General features: G+C 45.5%; 1 pseudogene across 1 annotated transcript; it reads right to left on the bottom strand.

Annotated features, from left to right (window-relative positions):
• Window positions 1-950: 950 nt before the first annotated feature.
• LOC308511907 (mitotic spindle assembly checkpoint protein MAD2A-like) lies at window positions 951-25990 on the bottom strand (annotated as a pseudogene). Its single transcript has 2 exons — window positions 25922-25990; window positions 951-1309 (listed from the first exon to the last, which is right to left on the bottom strand). The product of its transcript is annotated as a mitotic spindle assembly checkpoint protein MAD2A-like (transcript).

The raw sequence follows: 25990 nt of genomic DNA, 5'->3' as shown, positions 1-25990 counted from the left end.
TTTGACCCATGAATAGGCTATTTGTCTCCATTTATGTAAGCTTCTTTCATTTCTCTCAGCAATATTTTTAAAAAATATATTATTATTATTGATTTCAGAGTGGAAGGGAGAGGGATAGAGAGACAGAAACATCATTGATGAGACAGAATCATTGATCAGCTGCCTCCTGTACACCCCACACTGGGGATCGAGCCCACAACCTGGGCATGTGCCTGAATGGGAATTGAACCATGACCTCCTGGTTCATAGGTTGACAACCACTGAGCCACACCAGCTGGGCTCTCTCAGCAATATTTTATAGTTTTTGGTACACAGGTATGCACATAGGTTATTAAGTTATCCCTAAGTGTTTCATATTTTGATGTTATTGTAAATGGTACTTTTAAATGTCAATTCCATATATATATCAGAGAGGAAGGGAGAGGAAGAGATAGAAACATCAATGATGAGAGAGAATCATTGATCAGCTGCCTCCTGCACACCCCACACTGGGGACTGAGTTTGCAACCCAGGTATGTGCCCTGACGGGGAATCGAACTATGACCTCCTGGTTCATAGGTCAATGCTCAACCACTGAGCCACGTCAGCCAGGCCAGACTTCTTTTGCTGTGTTTCATATTTACCTATATTCTTTGTCGAGCTACTTGACAAAAAGGTCTGATTTAGGAAGGCATTTAGATTTATAGCAAAAGTTTTCCATCTGTAGGTACCACCTTCAAAGGAATTGACTTTACAGTGCTGATGTAATCTGCTGGTTCCCTGTGAACAGTGTGCAAAAAATTACATTAACCCTATGGAAAGTCAGATACCAAAAAACAGAACAATGTATACAGTTGAGGAAAGTATCATGCTAAGTTTTCCCCATCTAAAAATTAATCAATGGAATAAATGCATGAACTATGGTTGCCTTGGTTTCAGGAAACGCACATTTGGGAATTCCATTCTTGTTCTCATCTCATGTCCGTGGACAGGATTTTGTTGGCCACCATGCTATTTGCTTTGTGGGTTGTGGTAGTGAAGGAACGCAGTCGCACTTGCTCAGAATTGGTAATGAGCTGTGGTCCCGACTCTTCCCACTTTTCAGGTGCAACCAAATCTTTGTCTGTATAGATCCGCAGTTCAAATGAACAAGAAACTTCCCACCGTGGCAGAAATGTCACTGTAGCTGTGATCTGTGCCAATGAGGGGATTTCTGAGGCTTTCCTCTGGGTGGACTGTCATCTGTGACAGCCTTATCACACTCAATATCAAACTGCTCTCTTTCAAGGCCCTTCCCACTTTCAATATTTGAGATGACTACCACTGGTTTCTAAACTGAATACTTGTTACCCGGCCAGTGTGGCTCAGTGGTTGAGCACTGACCTATGAACCAGGAGGTCACAGTTCGATTCCCAGTCAGGGCACATGTCTAGATTGTAGGCTCGGTCCCCAGTGTGGGGCCTGCAGGAGGCAACCCATCAATCAATCATTCTCTTTCATCATTGATGTTTCTATCTCTCCCTCTCCCTTCCTCTCTCTGAAATCAATAAAAATATATTTTAAGATATAAATAAATCAACTGAACACTTGTATAATCAGTCTTTTAGTTCCAAATTATTTAGATATTTCATGAGCTCAGAATCAGTAATTACAAGTGAGGTGAGCCCATATTTCTGCACTCAATAAAGGTTTCAGATGCCACGCTGATATAAAATGCTGTTGATGCCAAATGAGAAGAATTCAGCCAGGATTTTGGTGTTCCCGTGAAGGATGATGCCCTGCTGCCCGGCGAGCTGCCTAGCCATGCCAGGCCCACAGCCTCGGGCGCGCCCACCACACAGGGTGACCTCAGGGCTCACCGCTAACGCATATGCATTTTATTTATTTTTTAATGTCTTTTTACAGCTGGTGTGTTTAAACCATTGTCCAACAAAGTCCACACATTGCATTTGGTTTTATTTTTGAGTCTCTTGTAATCTAGAATAGTCTCCAACACACCTATATTTTATTTTATTTTTGTAATCCTCACCAAAGCCATTTTTTCCATGGATTTTTTTCAGGGTAAAGCCTGCAACCCAGGTACGTGCCCTTGACCGGAATCAAACCTGGGACCCTTCAGTCCGTGGGCCAATGTTCTACCAACTGAGCCAAACTTGCAGGGCTCATATGCACTTGATATTGTTCACTCAAGAGTGGTGGTTGAATGATCTCTTTGCTGGATAATGTGTGCTTGACATAAGGCCCTAACTACCTGTACGAGGTCAGTGTCTAAAGCTTACTTAGGCCCTAGCTGGTTGCTCAATGGTTAGAGCATCGGCCCTCAGACTGAAGGTCCTGAGTTCATATCTGGTCAAGGGCACATACCTCGGTTGCAGGCTCGATCCCAGGCCCTGCTCGGGGTGCGTGTGGGAGGCAACCAATCGATGTGTCTCTCTCACAGTGATGCTTCTGTCTGTCTCTCACCCTCACTGCCACTCTCTCTAAAAATCAATTGAAAAATATCCTTGGGTGAGGATTAACCAAAACAAATTTTTTAAAAAATATATTTTATTGATTTTTTACAGAGAGGAAGGGAGAGGGATAGAGCGTTAGAAACACCGATGAGAGAGAAACATCGATCAGCTGTCTCCTGCACACCCCCTACTGGGGATGTGCCCGCAACCAAGGTCCATGCCCTTGACCTAAATTGAACCCGGGACCCTTCAGTCCGCAGTCCAACGCTCTATCCACTGAGCCAAACCAGTTAGGGCAAAACAAATATTTTTAAAGCTTACTAAGATTGAAGTTTATGAATTACAGCAAATTGTAATGCTAGAAACAGAAAATAAACATTTGATTAAAGCAGGGGTGGGGAAAGTCCTCCCCCACACCATATAAGGCCCATGAAATATTTGGTCTGGCCCAGCTGAGGCATTAGGGGTGAGTTAATTAAATGTTTGACCAAATACAGCAGGCTAACTTTTAAATTGATAATTTTGTATGGCCTGTGAATGATGTTATAAATATCCAAATGGCCCTTGGAGGAAAAAAGGTCCCCCACCCTGGATTAAGGGGTCTGTAATGGTAATTTTAAGGGGAATAACATTGCAGTTTTATTTTTAAGACAGACAATTGAAAAATAAGTAAAATAAATATATTTTCTAATTTAACTTGTGATTTCTTCTTTGATCCATGGGTTATCTAGACAGATATTTTTTTCAATTCCACATATTTGGAAATTTCCTAGAAATCATTTTTTTTATTGATTTCAAATTCAATACCACTGTGGTCAGAAATTCTACTTTGTATGATTTCTCTCCTTCATAATTTACTGAGGCTTGTTCTGCTCTGAGTGTTATGTATGTTTGTGAGTGTACTTGACAAGAATGTGTATTTTCTTGTTGCTGGGTGTAGGATTCTAAAAATATCAACTAGGTCACTTGGGTTGATAGTGTTGAGAGTTGATGGTCTTCTCTATCTTACTGAGTTTTCCCTATTATTTAAAAAATATATTATTATTGATTTCAGAGAGAAAGGGAGGGGAGAGAGACAGAAACATCCATGATGAGAGAGAATCATTGATCAGCTGCCTCCTGCACGCCCCACACTGGGGATTGAGCCCAAAAGCTGGGCATGTGCCCTGACCAGGAATCGAACCATGACCTCCTGGTTCATAGGTCAACGCTCAAGCACTGAGCCACACCGCTGGGCTCCCTATTTGTTTTTTATCAATTACTGAAGAGGGATGTTAGGGTCTGCAACTCTGAAGATTTGTTTGTTTCTAGAACTCTGTCAATTTTTGTTTCATGTATTTGGTAGCTTTGCTATTAGCTGCTTACAAATTTAAAATGATTATGTCTTCTTGATTATTTGTCCCTTTTCCATTGTGAAACGTCCCTCTTTATTTCTGCTAATACTCTTTGTCTTGAATTCTACTCGGATATGAATATAGCCATACAAGCTTTCTTATGCTCAGTGTTTGCGTAGTATATCTTTACCGCCGTTTTATTTTCAGCTTGTCTGTGTCTTTATGCTTAAAGCGCGCTTCTTGTAAATAACATATAGCTATTTTATCCACCCTGACAGTCTCTGCCTTTTAACTGGCGTGTGTGGCAGATTGTGGTTTTCAAAGGTAGCCCCAACAATATCTCCCATCCCACATGCTCTTCTGGAACCTTGCCATTTTCCCATCAAGAGGTGGAACTAAGCCCTCCCCCCTGTAATCTGGAAAGGCTTGTGACTTGCTTTAAATCAACATAATGTGGTCAAAGTGACGCCACTTGATTTCCGAGGCTAGGTCAGAAAAGGCAACAGTTTCTGCCTTGTTAGCAGGGATACTCTCTCTTCCTCTTCCAGCCTCTAGCGCCTGCCCCCCTCCAGCAAGTCCAGTTTCCCTGACACTGCCGTGCTGGGAAGAAGCCCAAACTAGCCCCTTGTGGAGAGAACACACGGAAGGACTCTGAGGCATGCAGAGAGAGAGATGGCCGGCCACTGCTACAGCCACTGTCTGGCAGCAACCATGTGAGTCACCATCAGCCAGAGCTGCCCAGCCGAGCCCTCCCCAGAGTCTTTTTTAGAGAATTCTTTTAAAAAAAATATATATTGCCCTGACCGGTTTGGCTCAGTGGATAGAGCGTTGGGCTGCGGACTGAAGGGTCCCCAATTCGATTCCGGTCAAGGGCATGTACCTGGGTTGCAGGCACATCCCCAGTAGGAGATGTGCAGGAGGCAGCTGATCGATGTTTCTCTCTCATCGATGTTTCTAACTCTCTATTCCTCTCCCTTCCTTTCTGTAAAAATCAATAAAATATATTTAAAAAATAAAAAAAATAAAAAATACATATGTTGATTTTTTACAGAGAGGAAGGGAGAAAGATAGAGAGTTAGAAACATCGATGAGAGAGAAACATCAATCAGCTGCCTCTTGCACACTTCCCACTGGGGATGTGCCTGCAACCCAGGTACATGCCCTTGACCGGAATCAAACCTGGGACCCTTCAGTCCGCAGGCCGACGCTCTATCCACTGAGCCAAACCGGCTAGGGCCCCCAGATTCTTTTTTTTTTTTTTTAATATATTTTATTGATTTTTTACAGAGAGGAAGGGAGAGAGAGATAGAGAGTTAGAAACATCAATGGGAGAGAAACATCGATCAGCCGCCTCCTGCACACTCCCTACTGGGGATGTGCCCACAACCCAGGTACATGTAGGGCCCCCAGATTCTTATATACAGGGTGGGGCAAAGTAGATTTACAGATCTGAGGACACAAAACACAGTTTATTCTTTTTTCAAAAATATATTTTATTGATTTTCTACAGAGAGGAAGAGAGAGGGATAGAGAGTTAGAAACATCGATCAGCTGCTGCCTCCCGCACACCCCCAACTGGGGATGTGCCCGCAACCAAGGTACATGCCCCCGACCGGAATCGAACCTGGGACCTTTCAGTCCGCAGGCCAATGCTCTGTCCACTGAGCCAAACTGGTCAAGGCAACACAGTTTATTCTTATATTATTATTGATTAATTATTGTATTATTTTTCTTAAAAAAATTTTTTTTATTGATTCAGAGAGGAAGGGAGAGGGAGAGATAGAAGCATCAATGATGAGAGGTAATCATTGATTGGCTGCCTCCTGCACGCCCCCTACTGGGGATCGAACCTGCAACCTGGGCATGTGGCCTTGACTGGAATCAAAACTGGGACCTTTCAGTCCACAGGCCAACACTTTCCACTGAGCCAAACCGGCTAAGGCTATTGTATTATTATTATTATTATTATTATTATTATTATTATTATTATTTTAATTTAAATTCTTTATTGTTTAAAGTATTACATAAGTCTCCCTTTTCCCCCCATTGACCTCTCCCCGGCCATTCCCACCCCTCAGCAATGCCTTCACCCCATCCCCCTGGTGTCTGTGTCTATTGGTTATGCTTATGTGCATGCATACAAGTCCTTTGGTTGATCTCTTATCCCTCCCCCTCCCCTACCTTCCCTCTGAGGTTTGACAGTCTGACCCATGCTTCTCTGTCTCTGGATCTGTTTTTGTTCATCAGTTTATGTTGTTCATTATATTCCACAAATGAGTGAGATCATGTGGTATTTTTCCTTCATTGACTGGCTTATTTCGCTTAGCATAATGCCCTCCAGTTGCATCCATGCTGTTGCAAATGGTAAGAATTCCTTCTTTTTCACCGCAGCATAGTATTCCATCGTGTAGATGTACCACAGTTTTCTAATCCATTCATCTGCTGATGGGCACTTAGGCTGTTTCCAAATCTTAGCTATGGTGAATTGTGCTGCTATGAACATAGGGGTGCATATGTCCTTTCTAATTGGTGTTTGTATTATTTTTCATACAAATAAATGTAAACCTAATTTTGCCCCTCCCTGTGAGTGTGTATATATACAATTTCAAGTGTATAATTCAGTGTCATTAACTACGTTCCCAATGTTGCGCAACCACCACCCTTATCTGTTTCCTTTTTTCAAAACATTTTTTTGTACCTACTAAGCAATAACTTTCCATTCTCCTCTCTCCTCAGCCTCTGTGACTAGCTGTAATTAGAGATTACAGCCTCTGTAATCTCTAATCTACTTTCTCTATGAATTTGCCTATTCTAGCTATTTCATATAGAGTCATAAAATATTTATCCTCTTGTGCCTGCCTTTTTCACAATGTTTTCAAGGTTCCTCCATATTGTGGTATATATCCAGACTTCATTCCCTTTTATGAATGAATAATACTCTTATATGGCTTTACTACTTTTATCTATTCATCTATTGATGGGCATTTGGGTTGTTTCCACCTTTTGGCTATTGTGACTAATGCTTTGATGAACATGGTATACAAGTATCTGTTTGAATCCCTGTTTTCAATTCTTTTGAAGATATACCTAGAGTACAATTGCTGGATCACAGGGTAATCCTGTTTAGCTTTTTGAGGAATGCCGTTCATATATATCCTATCTAATAATAGACAAACATGGTAATTAACCATACCTCCGACATGCTTCCCATTGGCTAATCAGGGTGCTATGCAAATTAACTGCCAACCAAGATGGTGGCCGGCAGCCAGGCAGCTGAAGCGAACAGGAGGCTTGCTTGCTCCAGTGATGGAGGAAGCCAAGGTTCCCCGCCTGCTGCTGCCGGCCTCTGAGCTGCACTCTAAGAAACTATGTTGCAATTATAGAAGCTAAACAAACCCCAGATACCTGCTTTCAGCAGCCGAGGTCTCAGAGCTGGAGCCAAACCTCAGAGCTAAAGCTGGCTCTCAGTTCCAGTGACAGCCATAGAAGGTAAATAAATCCCAGAATAAAAAAAAGAAAAAGAAAAAAAAAGGAGAGGTTGGGAGCTTCAGTTGCCTGCCAGCCTGAAAATGGCTTTCAGCCCCTCACCCAGACTGGCCAGGCACCCCAGTGGGGATCCCCACCCTGAAGGGGGTGTGACCAGCTGCAAACAGCCATCATCCCCTCATCCAGGCTGTCCAGGCACCCCAGTGGGGACCCCCACCCTGAAGGGGGTGTGACCAGCTGCAAACAGCCATCATCCCCTCATCCAGGCTGGCCAGGCACCCACGCAGGACCCCCACCCTGATCCGGGACACCCTTCAGGGCAAACCAGCCAGCCCCCACCCGTGCACCAGGCCTCTATCCTATATAGTAAAAGGGTAATATGCAAACTGATCCTAACAGCAGAAGGACTGGGAATGACTGGTCACTATGACACACACTGACCACCAGGGGGCAGACACTCAATGCAGGAGCTGTCCCCTGGTGGTCAGTGCGCTCCCACAGGAGGAGCTCTGCTCAGCCACAAGCCAGGCTGATGGCTGCCAGTACAGCCGTGGTGGTGGGAGCCTCTCCTGCCTCCTCAGCAGCGCTAAGGATGTCCGACTGCAGTTTAGGCCTGCTCCCCGCTGGCAAGTAGACATCCCCCGAGGGCTGCCGGGCTGCCAGAGGGATGTCTGATTGCCATCTTAGGCCCAATCCCCCGGGGAGCGGGCCTGAGCCAGCAGATGGTCATCCCCTGAGGGGTCCCAGACTGCAAGAGGGCACAGGCCGGACTGAGGGACCCCCCCCCCCCGAGTGCACAAATTTTTGTGCACCGGGCCTCTAGTATGTATGTATATGTATATATATATATATATATATATATATATATATATATAGTAAGAAAATTATTGTAGTTATTTTAAAACACTAAATTTTGGAGCAATTTTTTTTTAAATATTTTTTTTTTGTTGATTTCAGAGAGGAAGAGAGAGGGATAAAAGAGATAGAAACATCAATGATGAGAGAGAATCATTGATCGGCTGCCTCCTGCATGCCCCATATTGGGGATCTAGCCCACAACCTGGGCATGTGCACTGACCAGAAATCAAACGAGGATAGAGTTTTAGTCCATTTATATTTAATATAATCATTGATATCTTTGGGTTTAAGTCTACCAACTCAATGTGTGGGTTCTATTTGTTCCATCCACTTTTTCCTTCTTTTTCTCCTTTTCTGCCTTTTTTGGGGGGACAAATTGGATTTTGTAGTATTTGGTGATCTTTGAGGATTTATTAGATATAAATCTTTTTGTGCTATTTTAAAATTGTTGCTCTAGAGATTACAATATGCTTCTTTAATTTAGCACATTCTACCTTCAAAGAAATATTCTACCATTTGATGAACAGTATAAGAATGTTATAATATGCCCTGACCGGTTTGGCTCAGTAGATAGAGCATCAGCCTGTGGACTAAAGAGTCCCAGGTTTGCCGAAACCGGTTTGGCTCAGTGGATGGAGCGTCGGCCTGCAGACTGAAGGGTCCCAGGTTCGATTCCGGTCAAGGGCATGTACCTTGGTTGCGGGCACATCCCCAGTGGGGAGTGTGCAGGAGGCAGCTGGTCGATGTTTCTCTCTCATCGATGTTTCTAACTCTCTATCTCTCTCCTTTCCTCTCTGTAAAAACTCAATAAAATATATTTAAAAAAAAAAAAAAAAAGAGTCCCAGGTTCGATTCCAGTCAAGGGCATGTACCTTGGTTACGGGCACATCCCCAGTAGGGAGTGTACAGGAGGCAGCTGGTTGATGTTTCTCTTTCATCAATGTTTCTAACTCTCTATCCTCATCCTTCCTCTCTGTAAAAAAGCAATAAAATATATTAAGAAAAAGAATGGTATAATAGTATTGCAATTGCTATGGTCCCACCCTTTGTGTTCTAAAAAACATACAATATTTTTACATATGACATACAAATTACTTTTATATGTAATATGCAAAAAGTAACCCACATTACACTGTTATTGTATTTACTCTAAACAGTAAATAATCATATATATTTACTCTTAGTGATGTTTTGCACTCTTTTCTTCAGTCTGGTATAATTCCTCTTATATCTAAATAATTAATTTAGCCTTTTTTGTGATGATGAATTCTTTATTCTCATCTGGGGATGCAACTTTATTTTGTCTTAATTTTTTTTATCCTCACCTGAGGATATGTTCATTGATTTTAGAGATAGAGGAAGGGAGGGAGGGAGGGAGGGAGGGAGAGAGAGAGAGAGAGAGAGAGAGAGAGAGAGAGAGAGAAGGAAAAATCAATGTGAGAGAGAAACATCAATGGGCTATCTTCTGTCCGCTCCCTGACCAGGGATCAAACTCAAAACCCACGTATGTGCCCTGATCAGGAATCAAACCAGCCACCTCTTAGTGCATGGGACGGCATTCAACCAACGAAGTGACACCAGCCAGGGCGATTGTTTCTTCTCTTTAAGATGAGTCATAGTTCCTTGATTTTTTCCACACATATCTTAATTTTTTAATTGAATGCCAGACATTATACTATGTAACAAAACAATAAGGAATATCATAACATTTATTTATTTTTATTTATTTTTCTAAAAAGACTAAATTTAGCCCTAGCCAGTTTGGCTCAGTGGATAGAGCGTCAGCCTGCGGACTGAAGGGTCCCAGGTTCGGTTCTGGTCAAGGGCATGTACCTTGGTTGCAGGCACATCCCCAGTGGGGAGTGTGCAGGAGGCAGCTGGTCGATGTTTCTACCTCTCTATCTCTCTCCCTTTCTGAATCTCTATCCCTCTCCCTTCCTCTCTGTAAAAAATTAATAAAATATATTTTTTTAAAAAAAGACTAAATTTACTCAATAACCTAGTAAAAGTTTTGAGTATAAGTATCCAACAGTATAAAAAGTACAAAACAGATTTGTAGATTTCTAATATATTAATACAAAGTGCATGACTACATGAGTATCATAACATGTATGCTACCCCAAAGGGACATACTTCTCCTTTTGTTAAGCTGTGTGTGTGTGTGTGTGTGTGTGTGTGTGTGTGAGAGAGAGAGAGAGAGAGAGAGAGAGAGAGAGAGAGAGAGAGATGAGGGGTTTCGAGGAGAAGAGGGTGTTTTTGAGTCAGTTTGGTATGTAGTTAAGCTGTGTCTGAGATTTCTTATTGATTTAGCTAGATTCAGTTCCCTGTGGATTTCAGAGTATTTCAAGATAGGGTTAAGAGCCTTCTCTTTAGTAGGACTTGTGAGCTGAGTACCTGGGGGATGTGTTTTAGTTCTAAGTCACCCTTGGACTTCAGTAGATCTATGACCATGTCTCAGGAGCGTCTCCTGCAGGTCCTTTGCCCCAACCCCTGCCATTGCAGTTTCTGCTTGGTACTCGGAGTATGTCCTCCGTGTCCCCTCATCCTGGGCTTGATGTCTCTCAGCTCTTCTGCCTTTCTCCAGCCACCAGCTGCCCCTGGAAGGTTTGGAGTGCGGTTGGTCTCCCTTCTCCTGCCCTGTATTCAGGCTTCAGCACTCCCGATGCATCTAGACCTCAGGGAGAATGGGTCAGTCCACCTGCCCTGCCTCCCAACGGTCTTGGTGAGGCCTATGGAAAAGAATTGTGGGTAAATGCAAACTCTCTTTGTGTCTGAGGTCTCTAGAGATTCAAGCTGTCATGCCGTCCCGCACTTGACCTTTAAAATTTTGTTAAAGGGGCCTCTGTTTCCTTCTCACACAAGTCGATGGCAGCCTCCTCCTGTTGCCGCTGCTGCCAAGCATAAAGGCAGCAACAGCTCTTTCTCCTAGGAAGGCTTGGTGTTTTTCAGATTTGGGCTCACTTTTTTCTTTTCTTTTCTTTCCTTTTCTTTTCTTTCCTTTTCTTTTCTTTTCTTTTCTTTTCTTTTCTTTTCTTTTCTCTTCTCTTCTCTTCTTTTCTTTTCTCTTCTTTTCTCTCCTTTTCTTTATTTTTATACCTTCAGCTCCTGTGAATAGGCTTAAAAGGGGGGGGTGGGGTGGGGGAAAGAAACAATTATTTTGTAGGTTATCTAGCTTCTTTTTTTTAAATCCTCACCCAAGGATATTTTCCCATTAATCTTTACAGAGAGAGTGTAAGGGAGGGAGGAGAGAAGAGAGTGAGATAGAGAGTGACAGAGAGTAAGAGAGAGAAACATCGATGTGAGAGACACCACTACTGGTTGCCTCCTGCATACAACAGACCAGGACGCGGAATCAAACCCACAGGGTCCGTGGGTCATGCTCTAACCACTGACCAAACTGGCCAGGGTGGTTATCTAGCTTCTTGTAGCTAGGGTGGAAGTGATGTTGTCTTGCAAGTTCTTGTATCCTAGGCAGAAGCAAAATGTCAACCTACTGCCTTTTAATTTATGCTACCACAGAAGTTCTTGTTTGTTCTCCGAATGTTCCTTTTTACAGTACCCTGTTCTTTTTTCATGAATATTCGCATTCTATTATCTCTCTTTGGAAGTTAAGGAGTTTTAAAGAAAATATTTCTTGCCCAGCTGGTGTGGCTCAGTGGTTGAGCGTTGACCTATGAACCAGGAGGTCACAGTTCAATTCCCGGTCAGGGCACATGCCCGGGTTGTGGGCTTGATCCCCAGTGTGGGGTGTGCAGGAGGCGGCTGATCAATGTTACTGTTTCATCATTGATGTTTCTCTCTCTCTCCCTCACCTTTCCTCTCTGAAATAATATATATATAAAAGAAAATATTTCTTATTCCTCATAATATTGTTTCCCACAGATTTTCTTCTTCAGTTTGATCTCTATCTTTTCTGTTTTTTAAAAATATATTTTTATTTATTTCAGAGAGGAAGGGAGAGGGAGAGAGAGAGACCTCAATGATGAGAGAGAATCATTGATCGGCTGCCACGCTGGCCAGGCCCAATGTTACTCTCTTTAATTCTTTCCTCCTGGAATGGTCAAGTAGCCCAGAGAAAGAGCTTCAGTCTAATTCCTAGGCTGGCAGTCAGCACTCAAGGAGCTACAGAGGGCAAGTGTGCTCCAAATATAGTAGTAAATATTTATTTAGTCTCCCTGTTTTCAGTGTAGTACCCCTAAAGCTGTTCTTGGTATTCCCTAATCTATCTCAGAGAGGAAGGGAGAGGGAGAAAGAGACAGAAACATCAATGATGAAAGAGAATCATTGATCGGTTGCCTCCTGCATGTCCCCTCCCCCCTGGGGATGGAGCCCACAACCCGGGCATGTGCCCTGACAGGGAATCGAACCCTGACCTCCTGGTTCCTAGGTTGGTGCTGAACCACTGAGCCACACCGGCCCGGCTCTAACTGCGTCTGAAACAGATTTTCAGCTGCAGCTTGACATTCACTCCCATTTCCTTTGCTGGTTTGTAAGCCGTGTGTGAGCTCTGCCATGTGAATTCAGCTGCTGCTCAGCTGTCCCCACTGCCCCCAGCTTCACTGGCTTTGCTACAGTGGTCACTGCCCAGCTAGCACAAGCTTGTTGCTGTTATCTCATCTCCTGTTATTTTTGCCCTTGGGAATTTTTGCTTTTAAAAAGTCATTTAATGTCATTTTCGTGAGGTTTCAGGAAGAAGAGAAAGTAAACTCATGGGTTTAATCTGGCCTCTTGGTTTCCAAGTCAACAGTATGTGGGGAAAGCCTGGAAGAGCAACTGAGTGGAAAGAGAGGGAGGCAGGCTGGGGTCACGTGGCAGGACTGTGGTACTCACAAGCCAGCTTGCTTGGAGCCTAGGAATCCCTAGTGATACCTGTCTCCATACTGATGTGGTTTTCTCTGGCAGCACTTAAGGCAGTTGCGAGGGACAGGAGAGAAGTCAAATGGGCCCTGGTGGGCGTGGCTCAGTGGTTAGAGTTTTGGCCTGTGCACCGAAGGGTCACAGGTTCAAAGGGCACATACCTCGGTTGCAGGTTCTATCCCTGGCCTGGGTCATGGCTGTGTGGGAGGCAACCTACCGATGTGTCTCTCACATCGATGTTTCTCTTTCTCTCTCCCCCTCTCTCTCTCTCTGTCTTTCCACTTTTCCCGTCTACTCTCTCTAAAAATTAATGGAAAAAATATCCTCAGAGGAGGATTAAAAAACAAAAACAACAACAAAAGAGACGTCAGATGGCCAATTCTGTTCAAATCCTGGGGGTTTGTAGGAAAAACAAGAGAATAGGAGACTTAAGTATGGTGAGATTGGACAGACCAAGCAAGATGCCTACCAAGAGCACTGGCCAGCATTGCTCAGTGGTTAGAGCATCGACCTACACACTGGATAGTCGCAGGTTCAGTTTGATTGCAGAGCAAGGACACATACCTAGGTTGCAAGTTCGATCCTGACCCCTGCTTGGGTGCATGTGGGAGGCAACCAATTGATGTGTCTCTCTCACATTGGTACTTTCTCTCTCTCTCTCTCTCTCTCTCTCTCTCTCTCTCTCTCCTCACTTCCACTATCTCTAAAAAAATCAATGGAAAAATATCCTCATTCCTCAGTTGAGGATAAAAAATAATGCCTACCAAGACAGTTTGCTGCTGTGGGAGCACCTCTAGCCAGAGATTTACACATGGATCATGTTTAGTCAGCTTGGGCTGCCATCACAAAATACCCTAGACTGCCCTGGCCAGCGTGGCTCAGTTGGTTGAGTGTCATCCCATGCATTGAAGGGTTGCCAGTTAGATTCTTGGTCAGGGCACATGCCTAGGTTGTGGGTTCAGTCCCTGGTTGGCATGTACATGGGAGGCAGCCAATTGAGCGCTCTTTCTCTCTCTCTCTCTCTCTCTCTCTCTCTCTCTCTCTCTCTCTCTCCCTCCCTCCCTCCCTCCCTCTCCCTCTCCCTTCCTCTCTCTCAAATCAATTTTTAAAATACCACAGACTGGGGGTTTAAACAGCAGACGTTTACTTCTCACAATTCTAGAAGCTGAAAGTCCCAGATCAAGCAGGGCTGGTTTCTGGTGAAGGCACTCTTCTTGACTTGTAGGAGGGAGAGAGAGAGAGAGAGAGAGAGAGAGAGAGAGAGAGAGAGAAAGAGAGAGAGCCCAGCCAGCATGGCTCAGTGGTTGCTTGTTGACCTATGAACCAGGAGGTCACAGTTCAATTCCTGGTCAGGGCACATGCCTGGGTTGCAAGCTCGATTCCCAGTGTCAGGTGTGCAGGAGGCAGCCGATCAATGATTCTCTCCCATCATTGATGCTTCTCTCTCTCTCCCTCTCCTTTGCTCTCTGAAATCAATATAAATATATTTGAGAGCGAGAGAGAGAGAGAGAGAGAGAGAGAGAGAGAGAGAGAGAGAGAGGTGAAGGAGCTCAGTCTCTGCTGTTTTCTTATAACAGTGATGGCGAACCTATGACACGCGTGTCAGAGGTGACGCGCGAACTCATTTTTTGGGTTAATTTTTCTTTGTTAAATGGCATTTAAATATATAAAACAAATATCAAAAATATAAGTCTTTGTTTACTATGGTTGCAAATATCAAAAAATTTCTATATGTGACACGGCACCTGAGTGAAGTTAGAGTTTTTCAAAATGCTGACACGCCGAGCTCAAAAGGTTCGCCATCACTGTCTTATAAGGACACACGAATCCTGTCAAATCAGGACCCCGCCCTTGTGAGTTCATTTAACCGTAATTACTTTGTTAGAGGCCCCCATCTTCAAATACAGTCACATGGGGATCTCTTCAACATATGTGTATGTGTGGGTGTTTTTTTTTTTGGGGGGGGGGGACACAAAATTCAGTCCACAACAGATGGCCACTGTGTATGTCACATAGCCAGCCCAACCTTGTCCTCAGCTGCCTGGACCAGGAGCAAGTACCTGGCCAAGAACAGCCAGTCTATACCTGGTCAGTTCCCTACCCAGGTTACCTGACACGAAGGCTCTTGTCAGGTAGAGAGAGTGAGTATTTGGGCCAATAAGCTTCTTTCTCATGGGTACTTAAACTGCAGAGAGATTAGAAGCCAAAAGTGTGGAGAAAAGGTAATGTGTAATTATCATGAAGGATTAAAGGCCAAGGGGATTAGGCAGAAGCGAAGAGATGTAGAAAAGACAGACACACGTGGCTGGCATGGCTCAGTGGTTGAGCATCGACCTATGAACCAGGAGGTCACGGTTCGATTCCCGGTCAGGGCACATGGCCGGGTTGTGGTCTTGGTCCCCAGTGGGGGGCGTGCAGGAGGCAGCCGATCAATGTTTCTCATGATGTCTCTCTCTCTCTCTCTCCCTCTCCCTTCCTCTCTGAAATCAATCAAAATGTATTTTTAGAAAAAGGAAAAGAAAAGAAAGACACAGTGAGAGAGGGTTATGTAGTTGGTTGGTGGTAACAGGCGCATGGACTGAGTCCCATCATAACAGCACAGAGGTGGGATGTTTGGGGGTGTGAATAAGAAAACCTGGTCTCCAGAGCTTCTTAAAGACATGGTTTAGCCCTGGCCAGTGTGGCTCAGTTGGTCAGGTGTTGTCCCGTGCAGTGAAAGGTTGCCGGTTAGATTTCCAGTCAGGGCACATGCTCAGGTTGCGAGCTGGATTCCCCGGGAGAGGGCATGCAGGAGGCAGCCGATTGATGTTATGCTCTCAAATAGATGTTTCTCTCTCTCTCTCCCTCTCCCTTCCTCTCTTTCTAAAAATCAATACAAAAATCTTTGAAAAAACAAGCAGATAAACCTACTTCACACTCCCCAAAGCTCAGATGTTTGATTCTGCCTGGGTTTCTGTCCATGTGTCTGAGGTTACTGTTGTGATGATTATTTTTATGTGTCAAATTGACTGGGCCATGAGGTACCCAAACATTTGGTTAAACAACATTCTGGGTATGTCTGTGAGGGTGTTTTAGACAAGATTAATGAATAAAGCAGATTGCCTTCCCTAATGTGGGTGAGGCTCATTCAATCCATTGAAGACCTGAATAGAATAAAGAGGTGGTGTAAGCACCTAGCTGGTTTGGCTCAGTGGATAGAGCATCAGCCTGCAGACTGAAGGGTCCTGGGCTCGATTCCAGTCAAGGGCACATGCCTGGGTGGTGGGCTCAGTCCCCAGTGTGGGGCCTGCAGTAGGCAGCCGATCAATGATTCTCTCTCATCATTGATGTTTCTATCTTTCTCTCTGCAATCAATAAAGATATTTTTTTTTAAAAAAGAGGCGGAGTAAGAGGGAACTCTCCCGCCTGACTACTTAAACTGGGACATTGGCCTTTTTCCTGCCCTTGGGCTGGAACTTACACCATCAGTTCTCCCAGGAATCCAGCTTGCTGACTGTAGATCTTGGGACTTCTCAGGCTCCATAGTCACATGAGCCAATCTATAATAATAAAAGTATAATATGCTAATTAGACCGCACATCCTTCCGGATGACCTTCCGGACGAAGCCAAGCCGGGTCTGCAAGGGAAGCCCAGGTCCCAGGTGCCTGCCTGCAGCCAGAGGGAAGCCGGTGCTGGCAGCCAGGAGAAGGAAGGCCTACTTTTGCAAGAATTTCATGCATCGGTCCTCTAGTTCCTTATAACAAATCTCTTTACACATACATACACACACATCCTATTGGCTCTTTTTCTCTGGAGAACCCTGATGAATGCAACTGTCTTCCTCATTCCTACATGAATCCTCCATTAATGGGGAAACTTGAGCATGTTGAAGAGATACACTATAGGGCAGCCGTGGGCAAACTATGGCCCACGGGCTGGATCCGGCCCATTTGAAATGAATAAAACTAAAAAAAAAAAAAGACCGTACCCTTTTATGTAATGATGTTTACTTTGAATTTATATGAGTTCACACAAACACTCCATCCATGCTTTTGTTCCGGCCCTCCGGTCCAGTTTAAGAACCCATTGTGGCCCTCGAGTCAAAAAGTTTGCCCACCCCTGCTATAGGGCCTAGGTGGGCTATGGAAGAGAGAAAGGCCAAGTGAGATCTAACAGCTTTGGTGCAGGGTCTAGGGACTAGAAAGTTCTATGAGGTCAAAATGCAGAGGTGGTAGAAAGAAGGAAGTTGGGCCCTGACCAGTTTGGCTCAGTGGACAGAGCGTCAGCCTGTGGACTGAAGAGTCCCAGGTTCGATTCCGGTCAAGGGCATGTACCTTGGTTGCAGGCACATCCCCAGTAGGGGGTGTGCAGGAGGCAGCTGATTGATGTTTCTGTCTCATGGATGTTTCTAACTCTCTATCTGTCTCCCTTCCTCTCTGTAAAAAATCAAAATATATTTTTAAAAAGAAAGAAGAAAGTTGGAAAATGAGAAGGAACAGATTGAAGGTCATGCTCAGAGACTTGGCATTTAGATCTTAACATGTCAGAGCAACTCTGTGGATGATGAAGAGGTCTGGAAGGCACAACAGTGAGAAGGGGGGGCTGAGGCGAGATCAAGGTGGTTGAAGGTAAGGTCAAGAAACTGAGAGGTTGGGCCCTGGCCAGTGTTGGCTCAGATGGTTGGGCACTGACCCGTGCATTGAAAGGTTGCTGGTTCCATTCCCAATCAGAGCACATGCCCGGGTTGCAGGCTTGATCCCCAGTAGGGGGTGTGCAGGAGGCAGCTGATATATGTTCTGCTCTCATATCGATGTTTCTCTCACTCTTGCCTTCTCCCTTTCTCTCTTTCTAAATATATGTATTTTATTGATTTTTTACAGAGAGGAAGGGAGAGGGATAGAGAGTTAGAAACATCGATGAGAGAGAAACATCGATCAGCTGCCTCCTGCACACCCCCCACTGGGGATGTGCCCGCAACCCAGGTACATGCCCCTGACCGGAATCGAACCTGGGACCCTTGAGTCCGCAGGCCGACGCTCTATCCACTGAGCCAAACCAGTCAGGGCTCTAAAAGCAATTTTAAAATCTTTTTTTAAAAGGTACTGAGAGGTTGGGATGTTGTGTGGGTGAGTGGAGGGCTGGGAGTCATGGGTGAATATGCAGAGTGATAGCATAAGAATGAGAAGAGCCTCAAGGAGTCTCATGTCAGGGCTGTGAGTGCCCTCACAACATGGCGGCTGACTTCTTCCAGCCGGAGCAATCCAGGAAAGCTGTCATTTCTGCTTCACTCTGTTCATTAAAAATGATTCACCACCTTGGCAGGGTAGTTTAGTTGGTTAGAGCATTGTTTCAATAGGCTAAGGTTGTGGGTTCGATCTCTGGTCAGGCCACATACAAGAAGCAACCAATGGCCAAAACAGGTTTGGCTCAGTGGATAGAGCGTCGGCCTGCGGACTGGGGGGTCCCGGGTTCGATTCTGGTCAAGGGCATGTACCTGGGTTGCGGGCACATCCCCAGTAGGAGATGTGCAGGAGGCGGCTGATCGATGTTTCTCTCCCATCGATGTTTCTAACTATCTCTCTCTCCCTTCCTCTCTGTAAAAAATCAATAAAATATATTAAAATAAAAAAAAGAAGCAACCAATGAATGCAGAACCAAGTGGAACAACAAATCAATGTTTCTCTTTCTCCTGCTTCTTCTCTCTCCAATCAATCAATAAAAATTATTTAAAATTGAATCACCAAGTCCAGCCCTCACTGAAGAGGAAGGGAAGTAGCTACCACCTCTTGAAGGAACATCAAAAAAATTGTGGCCCAGTCGATAGAGCATCAGCCTGCGGACTGAAAGGTCCTGGGTTCGATCCCAGTCAAGGGCATGCACCTGGGTTGCGGGCACATCCCCAGTAGGAGATGTGCAGGAGGCAGCTGATCGATGTTTCTCTCTCATCGATGTTTCTAGCTCTCTGTTTCTCTCCCTTCCTCTCTGTAAAAAATCAATAAAATATATTTTAAAAAAAATTAAAAAAAAAAATTGTGGCCCTGACCGGTTTGGCTCAGTGGATGGAGCGTCAGCCTGCGGACTGAAAGGTCCTGGGTTCGATCCCAGTCAAGGGCATGTACCTGGGTTGCGGGCACATCCCCAGTAGGAGATGTGCAGGAGGCAGCTGATCGATGTTTCTCTCTCATCGATGTTTCTAGATCTCTGTTTCTCTCCCTTCCTCTCTGTAAAAAATCAATAAAATATATTTTTAAAAAAATTTTTAAAAAAAATTGTGGCCCTGACCGGTTTGGCTCAGTGGATGGAGCGTCAGCCTGCGGACTGAAGGGTCCCGGGTTCAATTCCAGTCAAGGGCACATACCCGGGTTGTGGGCTCAATCCCCAGTAGGGGGCGTGCAGAAGGCAGCCGATCAATGATTCCCTCTCATCATTGATGTTTCTCTCTCTCCCTCCCTCTCCCTTCCTCTCTGAAATCAATACAAATATATATATTTTTAAAATTGTGGCCATAGGTTAAAACCACCAGAGCAGAGATATTGATTAACTTTAGACTTTGTTAAGAATGCACGTTAAAATAGCTAGAGTAACTACTAAAAAATTCATATAGTGCTTCTAAATAAATAGAAAGGAAAATGAAAGAAAACAAGTTCGACCCACCTAAAAGATGACTAAGAATGGAGGGAACCACTGGGATGGCTGCGTGGGCTCAGACTTTCTCTCACCTCCTTTCTTTCTTTAAACACATGAGCTGCCATCACTAACAGCAAGAATACCTTTTTAAAAAATATATATATTATTGATTTTTTACAGAGAGGAAGGGAGAGGGATAGAGAGTTAGAAACATCCATGAGAGAGAAACATTGATCAGCTGCCTCCTGCACACCTCCTACTGGGGATGTGCCTGCAACCAAGGTACATGCCCTTGACCGGAATCGAACCTGGGACCAGGCCAATGATCTATCCACTGAGCCAAACCAGTTAGGGCCCCACCTCCTTTAAATGTGCCTTTGTACTTACTGCTGAGGTTGTGTGTTTCCCAGACCCAGACTGTGTGCAGCCGGGCTCTGGGATGCAAATTAGCTTTTGCCACTCAGGTGCACTTGCACAAGATTTGGAAGGCTGGAGAAAGCGGGGGGGGGGGGGACCATCTTTTTACTGTGTGGAGCTCTTTCTCAGCTGGATGTCAAGGTCAAGGGGGAGTAGGGCTTCAGCAGCAATGCTCCCGTGTCCAGCCTTTGCTTCTTGTGGCAACGATGGCATCCCAGGTCCCAGCTTGCTGATCCCTGGCTCATGACTCTGGTGGAGTCTTTTTATTTTTATTTTTTCTCAGCACGGTTAGCCACATTTATTGAATGGAAAGATCTGGGTCATCCTAAATACCTGGTTTCTTCCATTTTCTTCTCAGTATTGAGGCTGTTATGGTATCTTCTTTTTAAAAAATATTTTTTTTTCTGCCGAAACTGGTTTGGCTCAGTGGATAGAGCGTCGGCCTGCGGACTGAAAGGTCCCAGGTTCGATTCCGGTCAAGGGCATGTACCTGGGTTGCGGGCACATCCCCAGTAGGAGATGTGCAGGAGGCAGCTGATCGATGTTTCTCTCTCATCGATGTTTCTGACTCTCTATCTCTCTCCCTTCCTCTCTGTGAAAAATCAATAAAATATATTTTAAAAAAATAATAATAAAAAAAATAAAAATATTTTTTTTCTTTTATTGTCTGTAGTTTTACATATGTCTCCTTTTTCCCCAATTGACACCCCCATCTCCCAGCCATTCCCACCCCGGGCAAGCCCCCACTGCCCCAGTGTCTAGTCCATTGGTTACGCTAATATGCATGCATACAAGTCCTTTGGTTGCTCTCTACCCCCGCTCCCCTACCATTTCTCTCTAGATCGATCTATTATTGTTCATCAAACTATGTTGATCATTATATCCCAAATATGAGTGAGATTGTGTGATATTTATCTTTCTCCGACTGACTTATTTCGCTTGCATAATGCTCTCCAGTTCCATCTATGTTGTTGCAAATGGTAAGAACTCCTTTTTTACGGCAGCATAGTATTCCATTGTGTAGATGTACCACAGATTTTTAATCCACTCATCTGCTGATGGGCACTTAGGCTGTTTCCAAATCTTAGCTATTGTAAATTGTGCTACTATGAACTTAGGGGTGCACATATCTTTTCTGATTGGTATTTTTGGTTTCTTGGGATATAGTCCTAGGACTAGGATCACTGGGTCAAATAGGAGTTACATTTTTAACTTTCTGAGGAAACTCCATACTGTTCTCCACAGTGGCTGCACCAGTCTGCATTCCCATGAACCAGCATGCATGAGGGCTCCTTTTTCTCCACATCCTTTCCAGCACTTGTCGTTTGTTGATTTGTTGATGATAGCCATTCTGACAGGTGTGAGATGGTACCTCATTGTTGTTTTGATTTATATCTCTCAGATTATTAGTGACTTTGAGCATGTTTTCATATGTCTCTGGGCCTTCCTTATGTCCTCTTTCGAAAAGTGTCTGTTTAGGTCCTTTGACCATTTTTTGATTGGATCGTTTATCGTCCTTTTGTTAAGTTGTATGAGTTCCCTGTAAATTTTGGAGATTAGACCCTTATCAGAGATAACATTGGCAAACATGTCCTCCCATGCAGTGGGCTTTGTTGTTGTTCTGTTGATGGTTAAAAAATATATATTTTTAAATATATTTTATTGATTTTTTACAGAGAGGAAGGGAGAGAGATAGAGAGTTAGAAACATCGATGAGAGAGAATCATCGATCAGCTGTCTCCTGCACATCTCCCACTGGGGATATGCCCGCAACCCAGGTACATGCCCTTGACCGGAATCGAACCTGGGACCTCTCAGTCCGCAGGCCGACGCTCTATCCACTGAGCCAAACCGGTTTCGGCTAAAAAATATTTTTATTGAGAGGAAGAGAGAGGGAAAGAAACTATCAATGATGAGATGGAATCATTGATCGGCTGCCTCCTGCACACCCCACACTGGGGATTGAGCCCGCAACCCGGGCATGTCCCCTGACCTGGAATCAAACCATGGTCTCCTGGTTCATAGGTTGATGTGCAACCATTGAGGAACACCAGCCGGGCTGGTGGTATCTTCTTGAACTCAGTAGTTACACTGCTGACTGCCTGTTCCCCCACCTTGCTGATGGTGGCAGAGGTAGAGCTAGTTGTCTTGGGGATCCCACCCAGAACACACCCCTCTGGCCCCTCTGATGGTTGTATGGTTCCAATTCCTTGTACAAAATCCCTTTCTGTGTAAGATAGCTGCAGCAATTTCTGCTTCCTGCCCCGAAACTTCACTGATAGAATGAGGAGAGGAAAGCCCTAGCTGGTTTGGCTCAGTGGATAGAGCATTGGCCTCTGGACTGAAGGGTCCCAGGTTTGATTCTGGTCAAGGGCACATGCCTGGGTTGCGGGCTCGATCCCCAGTGGGAGGTGTGCAGGAGGCAGCCGATCAATGATTCTCTCTCACCATTGGTGTTTCCATCTCTCTCTCCCTCTCCCTTCCTCTCTGAAATCAATAAAAATATGTTTTTTTATTTTTTTAATTTATTTTTTAATATACTTTATTGATTTTTTACAGAGAGGAAGGGAGAGAGATAGATAGTCAGAAACATCGATGAGAGAGAAACATCGATCAGCTGCCTCCTGCACATCTCCCACTGGGGATGTGCCTGCAACCCAGGTACATGCCCTTGACCAGAATCGAACCCGGGACCCTTCAGTCTGCAAGCCGACGCTCTATCCACTGAGCCAAACCAGTTTCGGCAATAAAAATATGTTTTTTAAAAAAAAGAAAGAGGAGAGGAAAGAAAGTGGGGGTGAAGGCAGAGAAATTTGGAAAGGAAGATAAATAGAAAGCACTTAGTAAGCGGGCAAGAATAGTAAATCTAAACATACAGCAACCACTACCAACGAAATCAACAAAACCCTACAGGTAGAAGACAGACAGGCAGACAAAGTCACCGTGTGACCCAGCAGTCTACTCCTTGGTGGTTACCTCACTGAAATGAAAGCTGCTCACCCAAAGTCCTCTGCAGTGAATGTTTTGAGCAGCTCTATTCATCATCGCCCAAAGCTGCAAACAACCCAGATGTTCTTCAGCGGGTTTACGGCAAAACAAACGCTGGCACGCTACTCAGTGATAAAACGGAAAAACTGCTCACACGCACACACACATGCGCACACATATACACACACATGCACACACCACTGACAATCCCCAAAACTACACTAAGCAAAAGAAGCCAGATGAAAGAGTACATACTGTACAATTGTGTCTGTAATAAATTCTAGCAAAAACAGAAGGTAGCCCAGTGCGAGTCAGGGGCCAGGGGCTGGGGCTGGAGGGAATTTGTAGAAGTGATGGAAGTGTTCTATATCTTTAAAAAAATATATATTTTTACTTATTTCAGAGAGGAAGGGTGATGGAGAGAGGGATAGAAACAGCAATGATGAGACAGAATCCTTGATCAGTTGCCTCCTGCACGCCCCACACTGGGGATCAAGCCTGCAACCCAGGAATGTGCCCTGACCAGGAATCATACTGGGACCTCTGGTTCATAGGTTGATGCTCAAACCACTGAACCACGCCGGCCGGGCTATATCTTGATTTCGATGGTGGTTATGCGACATTTATCAAAATTCATTGAACTGTACATTTCAAAAGGGTGAATATTACTGTATGTAAATTATACTTCAATAAAGGTGGTTTAAAAAAAGATAAGGACTTACAAAAAAAAGTCCATTTTTTTGGTGCCCCTAAATAAAAAAAACGGTAAGGACTTGTAGACGGTATCAAACTAAACCAAAGCTAAACTATATGCTGTTTCAAGAGATACACCTAAGACACAGACATAGATGGAAAGGGGACGAGTACAGAAAGATATGCCAGGCTCATAAGCCCAGCCTGGTAGCCCGCTGGGATGTTCTTCCTGCTCTAAGGGCTTCTGTGACTCACACCCCTCATCACATGGCTGTCTGGGGGGAGTCTGGCCAGACTCTAGGGGACTGCCCTCAATCAGCTGACTGCCCAAGAGAGGTGGGTCACAGGGAGCTGTGAGGAGCACTTGCCATTGAAGGGGGTGTGAATGGGCAAGACCCAGCCCTCTGTCTGTCTAGGACTCCCCCGACCTTCACAGGGAACACGTGGCCATGGAGCAATGGCTCACCTCTTGTTCAAAGCCAGTCCCTCCTGCTTCTCTTGGGATTTGCTCTGCCCCAGTTCCTCTTTTGTTCCTCCTGCTCCTGCTCCCATTGACCCCTCCATCTGGGCAAACAGCAGTGGGAAAATGGGCTTTGCGGTCACCCAGAAGCAAGTTCAAAGCCCAGGTCTGCCATTTACCTTCTGGGCGATCTTGGGTAAGTCACTTGGCCTGTCTGAACCTCCGTTTCCTCATCTGTGAAATGGGGGCAATCGTGGTGCTTACTTCATAGTGACGGGCTGAGGAGTCAGTGAGCAGAGGCGCAGGGAATGCCGGGCACAGCACCACCTGGCTGAGTGACTGTGTGACCTGGGGCTCCTCATTTGGAGGGCGAAGACAATAACAGAATCTTCATCACAGGTTCATGTTCAGATACAATGAGCAAGTGAAGAGAAAGACTCCCTGGCTGTGCTCCCGGGACACGCTCCTTGGCCTCTTTGGGCTTCAGGTTCCTCATCTGTCATATGGACTAATGGTGGGCCTCCCTGGGTCGGTGTGCAAAATAAACGTGCTAATCCACGAAACGTGCTTGGAACAGTGGCAGGCTCCATAAATGTGACTTAGTGTAATAATGGCGATGGGGACTAGTATACGAGCTTTTATAAAGGATTTGCGGAAGTTGGTGCTGGGGAAGAGGCCTTGGAAAGTAGAGGGGGTGAGTGGAAGCAGGAGTGGCTGGAGAGAAGGGAGGCCAGGCCTATCAGTGGTCAGATCAGAGCAGGCAGGAAGCGGAGCGCAGAAAAGTGCATCATGGAAAATACCCCCATCTCGGTTGCTCAGGCCTGCCCTTCGCAGCCAGCTTCAGGCCTACTGACCTTGTGCCCCAGCTCAGCCTCCTCGTGGCTCCTGAAGGGGCTGGACCAGGGGCACAAGAGTCCTGCCAGCATTCCCACTCTTGGTCTCCTGGCACCAAGAGCCTGGCCACTGGCAGCCCTGGGGGTAGGCCTGAGCTGAAAGACCCTCCACCTTCATCAGGTATCTAGTCTTTTTTAAAAAATATATTTTTATTGATCTCAGAAAGAAAGGGAGAGGGATAGATAGAAACATCAGTGACGAGAGAGAATCATGGATCGGCTGCCTCCTGCACACCCCACACTGGGGCTGGAGCCTGCAACCTGGGCATGTGCCCTGACGGGGAATGGAACTGTGACCTCCTGGTTCATAGGTCGACGCTCAAGCACGGAGCCATGCCGGCTGGGCTCAGGTGTCTAGTCTTGTGCTTGCTCTTTCTGAAGACAGCCAGAAACATGGCATCCAGACCCTCCCTGACGGAAGGTGGGGCCATTCCCAGCCTCCCCTTCCTGGAGCCGGCAAGGAGATGGTTGGATGGGGTGGGGACAACAGGCCAGGACCGCTCCCAGCTAGGCCTCCTGCACGGCTTGGAGGGTCTCAGGAGGCTGTGCTGAAGGCCCCGGGAATGCTTCACTGGGCAACAGGCATGCCCATAAAAATACCGTGGCCACCAGGGCTGCAATCTGCCATCTGGGCCCTAGGCCTTCCTTGCCCTGCGGCCGGCTAGGCTCACTCCGGAATTCCTGCGCCCTCAGCGTGACCGACACGAGCCTAGGGGGGGCGCTGGGGAGGAGCTCCTTACCCAGGCGTCCGGGGCAAGGCTGCTGAGAGTGGGGCCACCGGGGAAGGTCGGGATGGGGCTAATCCCCGCGACAAAGAAATAAGACATGGAGCTTGGGAAAGCTGGCAGGGAGTCAGAGGAATATCTGGGAACTGGGAGTGGCAGTTAGAGGGGCGCCTTCTCGGCCACCTCCTGGCCCCCAGGCTCTGGACTGCCCAGGAGCTCGTGCTCATCTGCGCGCTCCAT

Source organism: Myotis nattereri (assembly GCF_964212035.1).
Source record: "Myotis nattereri genome assembly, chromosome: X".
Taxonomy (NCBI): Eukaryota; Metazoa; Chordata; class Mammalia; order Chiroptera; family Vespertilionidae; genus Myotis; species Myotis nattereri.
This window is presented reverse-complemented; position numbering and strand designations above follow the sequence as displayed.